The sequence below is a fragment of the Eptatretus burgeri genome, chromosome 2 (genome assembly GCF_056783735.1).
Source record: "Eptatretus burgeri isolate ZD-2024b chromosome 2, Ebu_testis_v1, whole genome shotgun sequence".
NCBI lineage: Eukaryota > Metazoa > Chordata > Myxini > Myxiniformes > Myxinidae > Eptatretus > Eptatretus burgeri.
In genome coordinates this window covers 115530170-115540169 of record NC_140962.1, presented here as the reverse complement: position 1 = coordinate 115540169, position 10000 = coordinate 115530170, and the positions used below count along the sequence as shown (strand labels likewise).

General features: G+C 43.8%; 1 protein-coding gene and 1 long non-coding RNA gene across 13 annotated transcripts in view; one reads left to right on the top strand and one right to left on the bottom strand.

Moving 5' to 3' along the window:
* Positions 1-10000, top strand: part of LOC147032885 (sperm flagella and cilia-associated protein 2-like) — a 204223-nt gene that overhangs the window by 77380 nt on the left and 116843 nt on the right. The gene's annotated exons all lie outside the window — the stretch shown is intronic.
* Positions 7257-7949, bottom strand: LOC147032886 (uncharacterized). The gene is made up of 3 exons (XR_015052178.1): positions 7818-7949; positions 7404-7480; positions 7257-7318 (listed from the first exon to the last, which is right to left on the bottom strand). It is a non-coding gene; the product is annotated as an uncharacterized LOC147032886 (long non-coding RNA).

Here is a 10000-nt window from a genome sequence, read left to right as displayed (position 1 = left end):
AAGACAAATATTATTTTGATAGTTATTGTCTTCCCCCACCTGTTGAAGTAATAAAATTCTTACAGAATGGTGTTTATCAAACTTTTCAAGTCCAAGAATTAAATTCCAAGTGTTGTGGTCAATTGTGTCGATATGTGTTATTTCAACTCAACAAAAATAATTTTTTTATGACATTATTTTTAATCTAATATAAATGACATGTTGGAAAAGATGGTTCTACCTTTGGTGTATCCCAAGAACTGGATATTGTTTTATCAAATTATTACACAAAGGCACAGGCTGAACTACAGAAATATAGTATAGCAAAAAATATTACTATGAAAAATGCTTATAAATTAATAAATTATCCAAGCCCGACTGACGCGAATGACTTGGTGAGATTAAGTGATTTATCACAATATATATCCTTAAATAAAACGGCTGTGTATTCCAAAGATACAGAAGTGTGATTTTATCTCCGGGTCATACAGAATTCACAGTTCCAATTAAAATAAAATTTTATAAAGAAGGGCATATCGTTTGTATGAGAATAGAACAATGGGGATATGATATGATTGATTTAGGGTATAATTGGTCATTTAAAATTAACCAAGAAGACCTGGAATAATTAAATCAGTCTCGTAAGGAAGAATATTATCCACTTGGTGCCGAGAATGAGTTTTGAGGAAGCACAATTCGCAAACAACAAATAATAGAATTTAATAAGGGTAAAATCAATAATGGTTTTGCCATAGTTTATATCATGAAAACACAAAGAACAGGATTATATATAATAAGTAAGGAAATACAAAATGATTTAACTATGGGAAGATGGGGAGGTATTTCCTGTCATTATATTAATCTGTCATATATTTCTAATACATAAATGACAGCAAGAAGGCTTCAAGAAAATTATCATTTCTGTGTCCAAGCATACCTTCAAGAAAAGGGTATTCAGTATTTTAATAAATATGTTCTACAACATAAGAATGAGGTATTTTCAATAAAAGATTGGCTTTATACTGATTTTAATCTTTAAATTTAATCAACATCTTGACAAACGACTCAGCTTGGCCATTCGTCTCAGGATGACACGGTGCGGACCTTAGATGTCGAATACCATTCTGCCGCATAAACTCATCAAATACACCCGCGATGAACTGCGGACCATTATCAGAGACCAAGATCTCCGGTAACCCTTTATTAGCAAAGATTGTCCGCAGTTTCTCTACTGTAATGTTTGCTGATGTATGCTGCATTACTACAACCTCCGGCCATTTAGAGAATGCATCGATCACAATCAAAAACATTTTGCCATTAACCGGTCCCGCAAAATCTACATGGACCCTCTGCCAGGCTCGGTCTGGCGCAGGCCATAGACCCGAAGCTCGACGCGGGTTATCAGCATCTGTCTGGCACGTGGCGCAACGCTTAACCAACTGCTCAATGTCTTTGTCCAACCCCGGCCACCACAACAGGCTACGAGCAAGACTCTTGGTCTTCACGATGCCAAGGTGACTGACATGCAGTTCTTCCAAACACCGCTGCCTGAACCTCGGTGGAATCAGCGTCCTCATTCCCCACATTACGCACCGTTGGACCAATGACAGCTCCGATGCGCGTGACGTGAAAGGTTGAAATGCCGGTGGCGAAGGCAGATCGCTCCAATTCCCCGTAGAAATCGCCTGAACGACACGGGCAAGCACGGGATCACGAGCCGATTCCACCGCGACCTGCCTGGCCGTGACCGGCCCGCTTTGGACCTGGCCCAGCGCGAACACATTGACCCGGTCGGCCAACTCAGACGCAGCTGGACCCTCCGCACATGGCAAGCGTGAGAGCCCGTCGCAGTTAGCATGCTTCTCAGTGCTTTGGAACTGAATATCATAATCGTAAGCACCCAGAAACAGACACCACCGCTGTATTCGCGCGGCCGCTACCACCGGCACCCCGTCTTCGGGTCTCAGGATGAATTGAAGCGGTTTGTGATCCGTCTGCAAAGTGAAATGCCGCCCCAGCAGGTATTGATGAAACCTCCGCACACCCCAGACGAGGCTGAGAGCCTCACGCTCAATCTGGGCATATCCGCGCTCTGCTGTGGACAGGGTCCGGGATGCAAAACAAACAGGCCGCTCGGAACCATCGTCCATCCTGTGGGAGAGCACTGCCCCGATGCCATATGCAGAGCTGTCGCATGCCAATAGGAGCGGACGCGCAGGCTCATAGTGCACGAGGACCGTATCCTCTGTGAGCAGCCGCTTGACGCGGTCGAACGATGCCTGGTGTGCAGGCCCCCAAGCCCAGCGCTCGTCCTTCCTGAGCAACCGTGTTAACGGCGCAAGTTGTGAGCTGAGCCCGCACACGAACCTTTGGTAATACTGGGCCATACCAATGAACGAGCGCAGCTGCATCTTGTCGCGAGGCGGTGACATGTGCTGAATCGCCTACACCTTCCGAGGACCTTTCAACAGCCCCTCCGGCGTGATGATGTGCCCGAGGTATTCCAAGCGCTGCTTGAAGAACGCGCACTTGTCCCTGTTCAAGCGCAGGCCGCACGCTTCTAGCTTTGTCAGCACTTGGGCAATGTTCGCAAGATGCTCGTCCGCCATTTTCCCCGCAATGAGCACATCGTCCAGGTAGGTCTGAGCGGGCAGGCCAATGCAAACCTGATCCATGGCTTTCTGCCACAAAGCTGGGGCCAAAGCAATCCCAAAACAGAGTCGGGTATATCGATAGAGTCCTTGACACGTGTTGATTGTCAAAAGCTCGCTACTCCCGGGATCCCTCGGCAGTTGAAAATATGCATCACGGCAGGTGATCATCGGCAGGTGAAAATATGTCAAAATATGCATCAAATATGCATCGAAGGTCTAGCTTCGTGAAGTATTGGCTCCCCGCCAATCACGCATATATTTCATCGATTGACGGCAATGGATATTGCTCCACGCTGAGCCCCGGGTTAACCATGGATTTGAAGTCCCCGCACAATCGGACGTCTCCATTCCGTTTCAGCACCGTGACAACCGGGGTGGCCCAATCTGAGCACGACACCCGTTCGATCACTCCACAGGCCTCCAGCCTATCCAGTTCATCCTTGACCTTGTCCCGCAGGGCATACGGCACCGGAGGTGGTTTACAAAACCGAGGAACCACCCCCTCCTTCAAGAAGAGTTTTGCCTCCATGCCCTTGAGTTTCCCAAGGTCGTCGCTAAACAACCCTTGATGTCTTTGAAGAATCTCCTCCAACTGATCCTCCCACCGGCTCGGCACGGGTTGCACAAGGTGAACTGCGGCCCAGTCTATGCCTGATGCGGGCCAGCCAATCTGGGCCGAGGAGAGATGGTCCCCTCCCCCGCACGACGTACACCCGAAGCACGGCGACCTGGCCTTGGTACCGCACAGACACGTCTGCCATCCCGACTGGCGTTATCTTCTCGCGGGTGTACGTGAACAGCGTGAAGTTCGACCTGATAAGCTTCAATCGTTGAGTCTACACGCGGTCTGTTCGCCGATGAGCGACACCGCTGCTCCCATATCGACCTGGAACGTGATCAGCGTTTTGTTCACTTCGACTTCCACCGTCATCGGGCGCGCCGCTGCCGGGCCAATCGAAAACAGGCCCATCAACGGCCGCTGGTTCCGCCCCGAGTCGCCTCGCACATCGTCGTCCATGACCTTAACAGTGGCCGGCGCCCCACGGCACATACGCGCCAAATGACCCACCTTGTGTCAATTCAAACACACGTTGCCTTTACACGGGCACGCACGGCGCAGGTGTCGACCTCCACATTCCAAGCATGTCCGCGGGGTCACCCCGCTGCACGCGCGGTCGCGCGGCGACATCCGACCCGCATCGAAGGTCGTGCGTGCGTCCCGGGGTGCTCGCGACCCCGCGTGGCAGGTGATGGCTCGAACATCCCCGCGAGTCTGCTCGACCGCTGTAGCCGTGCTGACCGCCGAGTCGAATGTAATGGCTTCACCCTCCAGCCGTAAAACCGCTGAAACCATCTTTGCATCTTGTAAACCAGCAATAAAACGATCTCTGAGCCGAGCTGGACGCTCCCCCGCCGTGAACTTGCAGGCCACGGAAGAACGCTTAATCCGCGCCACGAAATCAGCGATGCGTTCCTCTGCTGCTTTCGAGAGGCGATCGAACTGGTATCGAGCGAGCTGTAATGACTTCTCCAGCGCCATGTGTGCCTTCATCTTCTGCACAATGTCCCGAAACGACAGCTCGTCATCCCGGGGCCTGTTCGGTGCCACCAAATCACTCAGTAGTCGATAATGCTCCGCGTGAAAGCGAAGCGAGCAAGATCGACTTCCGTTTGCTCTCGTCGACCACATCATTCGCGTGGAAATAGCATCCCAATTGCTCCGAAAACAATTCGAAGTCGTCTCCGACGAAAACGGGCACAAGTCCGTATTCAACCATCCTCGTGGCCAACTAGAGTGTACGAGGTGCTGTGGGACACAAGAAGCAAGCGCGCCAGCATCAACTCCACTTTATTGCGCGACCAGAAGTACACTCCTGCCACCCCTAGCGGGCGAGGCATGATATACGAAAACCCAATCATGTGACACAGCACAAAAATCAGAAGAAACTTTCTTGGTTTCCTGTTGTAAATTTTTTTTTATTTTGGATGCAGGAATATCAAGTAATCCGGATGAACATATGTATGATATTCTATGGGGTGAAAGTGGTTCAAGGATAGTAAGGGATGAGGAAAGATTTGAAGAGAGAGAAGGAGGAGATGGAGAAGAGAGAGAAGGAGGAGAGGGAGGAGAGGGAGAAGAGAGAGAAGGAGGAGAGGGGGAAGAGAGAGAGAAGGAGGAGGGGGAGAGGGAGGAAAAAGAGAGAATAAATAAATATACAAATATGGAAACCAGTGAGATTATAAAAAGATCAAAGGTATGACAGAAAAGAAATAAATCTCAACGCACCGAGGAGGAAAACAAAGAATTGGCAACTCTATTGGAAATATATGCGTCAAGACTATGAACATCGTTTTCAGGGAGAAGATTTAAACGAGAAAGTGGAGATAAAGAAGAGAAAGAAGGAAAATATTATATTATTGATGATGTTGGTGTACTTGGCTTTGATTAAAGTTTTCCATTTTTTTTTCTTAAATAAATGGAGGAGAGAGTGAAGACATTTCTAAGGATTCTTTATGTTTTAAAAATTAAGATTCAAATGTGCATGTTGGAAACTAAAAAGTTTTTCGCACTTTGTCGGAATTTTTCACAAAAATAAATGAGTTATTGTCTAAAATGTAAAATGAAAACCAAGAGTAAAAATATCTCGTATGTTAAAAGTAAAAGTAATAGGGTTATACAAAAAGGTACATGTACGGTGTGTGGTTCAAAAAAGAGTGAATTCATCACCAAACACAAACGAGGGGGAGATATACAAAAGTTTTTATCAGGAAGTAAATTTACAACTGGAATACCAGAGGAATTACATCTACCAGGGTATTCTTTCTGTGGTCCAGGAACAAACTTGAATAAAAGATTAGATGAGGCTGACAATCCTAAACCGTGGAGCAAACCTATCAATAGGGTTGATGAAGTGTGCATGAGGCACGATAGTTATTATGGAAATACCACAATGTTGGAAGAAAAACATGAAGCTGATAGAGAAATGTTGTATAATTTGTTTCTGATACAAATCCAACCTTGAGAGAAAAAGTTGACAGGTTCATCGTGAAGAAGATGATCAGTGCTAAATTGCAACTTGAGCTTGGGTGTGGGGGGTATAGGTGTATAGGCTCTAATTGGGTGTATAGGTATATAATTGGGGGTATAGGCTCTAATTGGGGGTATAGGCTCTATACCCTCTAATTGGGGGTATAGGTGTATAGGCTCTAATTGGGTGTATAGGCTCTAATGATGTCATTAACATTGAAGAGCAATTAATTGATGAATTACATAAACCAATAATCACAAAGTTTCATAGAAGGAAGGTTTATTCCAAGGAAGTTGATTATATCTGGTCCACTGATTTAATTGAACTCAATTATGAAAGGGGGTACAAGTATGCTTTAACCGTTATTGATTTGAGGAGTACATATGCGTGGGTCGTCCCTTTGAAAAACAAAACAAGTAATACTCTTCTGTTAGCTTTCCAACAGATATTCAATAAATGCAAGAGAATACCTAAAAAAATTTGGACTGATGAGAGTACAGAGTTCTACAACAAAACATTTTTGAATTTTCTTAAAAATAACTACATTACATTATACAGCACCTTTAATGAAGGAAAAGTGATTGTTATTGAGCGTTTTAATCGCACTTTAAAAGAGAGACTATGTAAAAAATTCACTCAACTCGGTTCTCAACAATGGTTGTCTTTAATTCAGGACATTGTAGATAAGTACAATGACACGATTCATACCTCAATGAAAACGAAGCCATAAGAAGCATTTTCAAAATTAAAATATGAAAAAGAGATTAATGTCAGAAAGCTTAAGTTCAAAGTTGGTGATATAGTAAGAATATACAGGTGGAAATCTCATTTTGAAAAAGGTTATACCAAGCGATGGACAAATGAACTTTTTTTAATTGTTGATGTCGTCGGTACAGTTCCTTGGACTTACAAATTATGTGATTTAAAGGGGGAAGAGATTTTAGGTTCATTTTATTCACAGGAATTACAAAAGAGAAGGATAAATTGAATTTTTTGACTCCACCCATTTTTTTAACTCCTCCCCTTTTTGACTCCGCCCACACAAGCCACTTCCACACAAGCCCCACCCACATAAGCTTCACGCAAACCCCACCCACAGAAACCACATCCACACTCATCATATCCACATAATTAGTGATTCGTTTATTAGTTCCCACACAACATGTTTATTTAATTTTAAAAAATCGCTCCACCCACACAAGCCCCACCCACATAAGCCCCACCCATACAAGCTCCACCGACACAAGCTCCACCCACATAACCCCCATCCACCCACACAAGCCCCACCCACACAAGCTCCTTCCACACAAGCTCCACCCACCCACACAAGCCCCACCCCCCCTGTGTGCACCCACCTTTGACCCACCACCCCCCTCATCCCACCCCCTACCCTCCCCCCCACACACACGGGGAGGGGAGAGGGATGAGTGGGGTGGTGGGTTTTTGGGGGAGCGCACCTACCCCCCAATCCTCACCCTCCCCCAAGCCCCCACCCCACCCCTCCCCTTTACATCTCCTTTGTTCTTTTCTTGTAATTCAAAATCAGATAATTATAAGGAAAGCATTTATGATTAAATAAAAGTAATAACATTACCAAAATCTTCTTTCGCAGCAGTCGGATGGTTTGTTTTGGTTTTGAAACTCGATCAACATATTCTGTTCAGAACAGAGTGAAGAACAATTAGGGTATATAAAGATGATTATATTAAGATATTAATAAAATAATAAATATAACATTTACCTCCAGAAGATAGTGTCGTGTCAGATTCCTCCAGAAGATCAAGTTGTGTGTTTGGTTCATCCAGACTGGTGTTTAAACTGAAAATATAATAATAGTAAGAATAATAATAATAATAATGAGTCAAAGACGCACGCAAGCATGCACACACACACACACACACACACACACACACACACACACACACACACACACACACACACACACACACACACACACACACACACACACACACACAAACACACGCACAAATACACACATGCACACACATTTACACACATGTATATACACACATATACACACACATACACATTTTCTCACACACAAATACACACACACACACAGAAACACACACACAGAAACACACACACACACACACACACACACACAAAGACACACAGAGGGATAATTTCTCACCTTTGACTCGACTCATTCAAGATCAGAGGACATGAGAGGACTTCTTGCCAGCCAACAAAAATATCATTCAATTCTTTTCTGAACGATTGAATGTCGTCAAGGAAGTCATTCATTTTTAACCACTCATCGTCGTTGGGGGAGCACACCGACCCCCCAATCCTCACCCTCCCCAAAGCCCCCCCACCCCTCCCCCTTACATCTCCTTTATTCTTTTCTTGTAACTCAAAATCGTATAATTATAAGGAAAGCATTTATTATTAAACAAAAGTAATAACATTGAACAAAATCTTCTTTTGCAGCAGTCTGATGGTTTGTTTTGGTTTTGAAACTCGATCAACGCATTCTGTTCAAAACAAAGAGTGTAGAACAATTAGGGTATATAAAGATGATTATATTATGATATTAATAAAATAATAAATATAACATTTATCTCCAGAAGATAGTGTTATGTCAGATTCCTCCAGAAGATTAAGTTGTGTGTTTGGTTCATCCAGACTGGTGTTTAAACTGAAAAAATAATAATAATAATGAGTCAAAGACACACACACACACACACACACACACACACACACACACACACACACACACACACACACACACACACACACACACACACACACACACATATACACACACATATATATACACACACACACACACACATATGCATTTTCACACACACACACACACACACACACACACACACACACGCACACACATGCACACACGCACACAGGCACACACAGACACACACACACACACACACACACATACAGGGATAATTTCTCACCTTTGACTCGACTCATTCAACATCAGAGGACGTGAGAGGACTTCTTTCCAGCCAACAAAAATATCATTCAATTCTTTTCTGAACGATTGAATGTCTTCAAGGAAGTCATTAATTTTTAGTCACTCATCATTTAATACAAAGGCCTCCTATTCTAGATCAGTTATCAAGGATGTTCTTATTGTGGACAACCTGTTAGAAAAAGACACACAATAATTATTGGTTGTATAGTGATTTAATTCTGCATAAAACAACAAATAATGAATTGGGTTAAGGATCTCACCTGTCATCTTGTGAAAACGATTTATCCGCAAGGTCGGAGAAATTATCTGCACAATCCATTCTCTAAATAAAACACTCAGCATGCAAGTTGGTTTAAATAGCAACTTGATGACGTAATGGGAGATTTCACAACAATGGTATTTTCAGGGTGTGTCCCACATAGGAAATGACTTCGGAATTTTTTTAGCTTCGTTCGGGCGAGACAGCTTGGCTGACTCCAGACTGACTCATTTCAACACGAAAATGAAACAGCTTGCTTTGAATGATTTTGAGAAAAACCTACGTTTAAAAGCTGTTTAAAATCCCCTTTCTTTCGTGCTTCAAGAGATAAAGTGAATATACTTGATGGAAATGAATGTTATAAGAAAATTAAGTTATTCCCTAAAGTAGAACATGAGCAAATATTCGTTGGTTCGCTCTTTGAGTGGAATGAAAATATGAAAGGGAAGAAGTGCTTTAATCAGCAAGTCTCAATCTTTCATAGTCTCAATTTTACATTTGCTTTTATGGGAGGGAAGGGGATAGGTGGGGAGAAAATCAGTCTCAATTTTACATTTCCTTGTATGGGGGGGGGGGGAAGGGGATTGGTGGGGAGAAAATCAGTCTCCTATTTTGGGCTTTTGTGGCTTGAGTCAAAGTTTTTCCCTTTTTCCACATTCATTTGAATGGGAGTCCCAGAAACCCCATTTATCATCTACTCTTCTGCCTTCTGACCCAATAAATGCAACACAGCATTAAATATCATGTGCTCATGCACACCACTTCGCCACACTTGAGTCTGTTTTAAAGCCAGTGTTTTGATGGTCACAAGTAAAGGACAGTGGATCCGCCGACAATGTTATCGCTCTTTTAAAGTGCTCGTCAGAATGAAATACCACGCACTTGTTTACTTGTGACCATGCAAACCTTGTCAGTTGAATAATTTATTAAACCTCCTGGTTTGATTAAGCAGCAAGGGGCACATTGTGTCCCTAATATCTGAGTCTGCAAGAAAAGTGAGCAACAATGGCCATCTACCACACAAACAACATGTGCTCTGCCTCACTGCACTTCAACCAGGAGATGGGATTGTGGTTGGGCCTAAATTTATTGTAATTTATTATAGGATTATTAC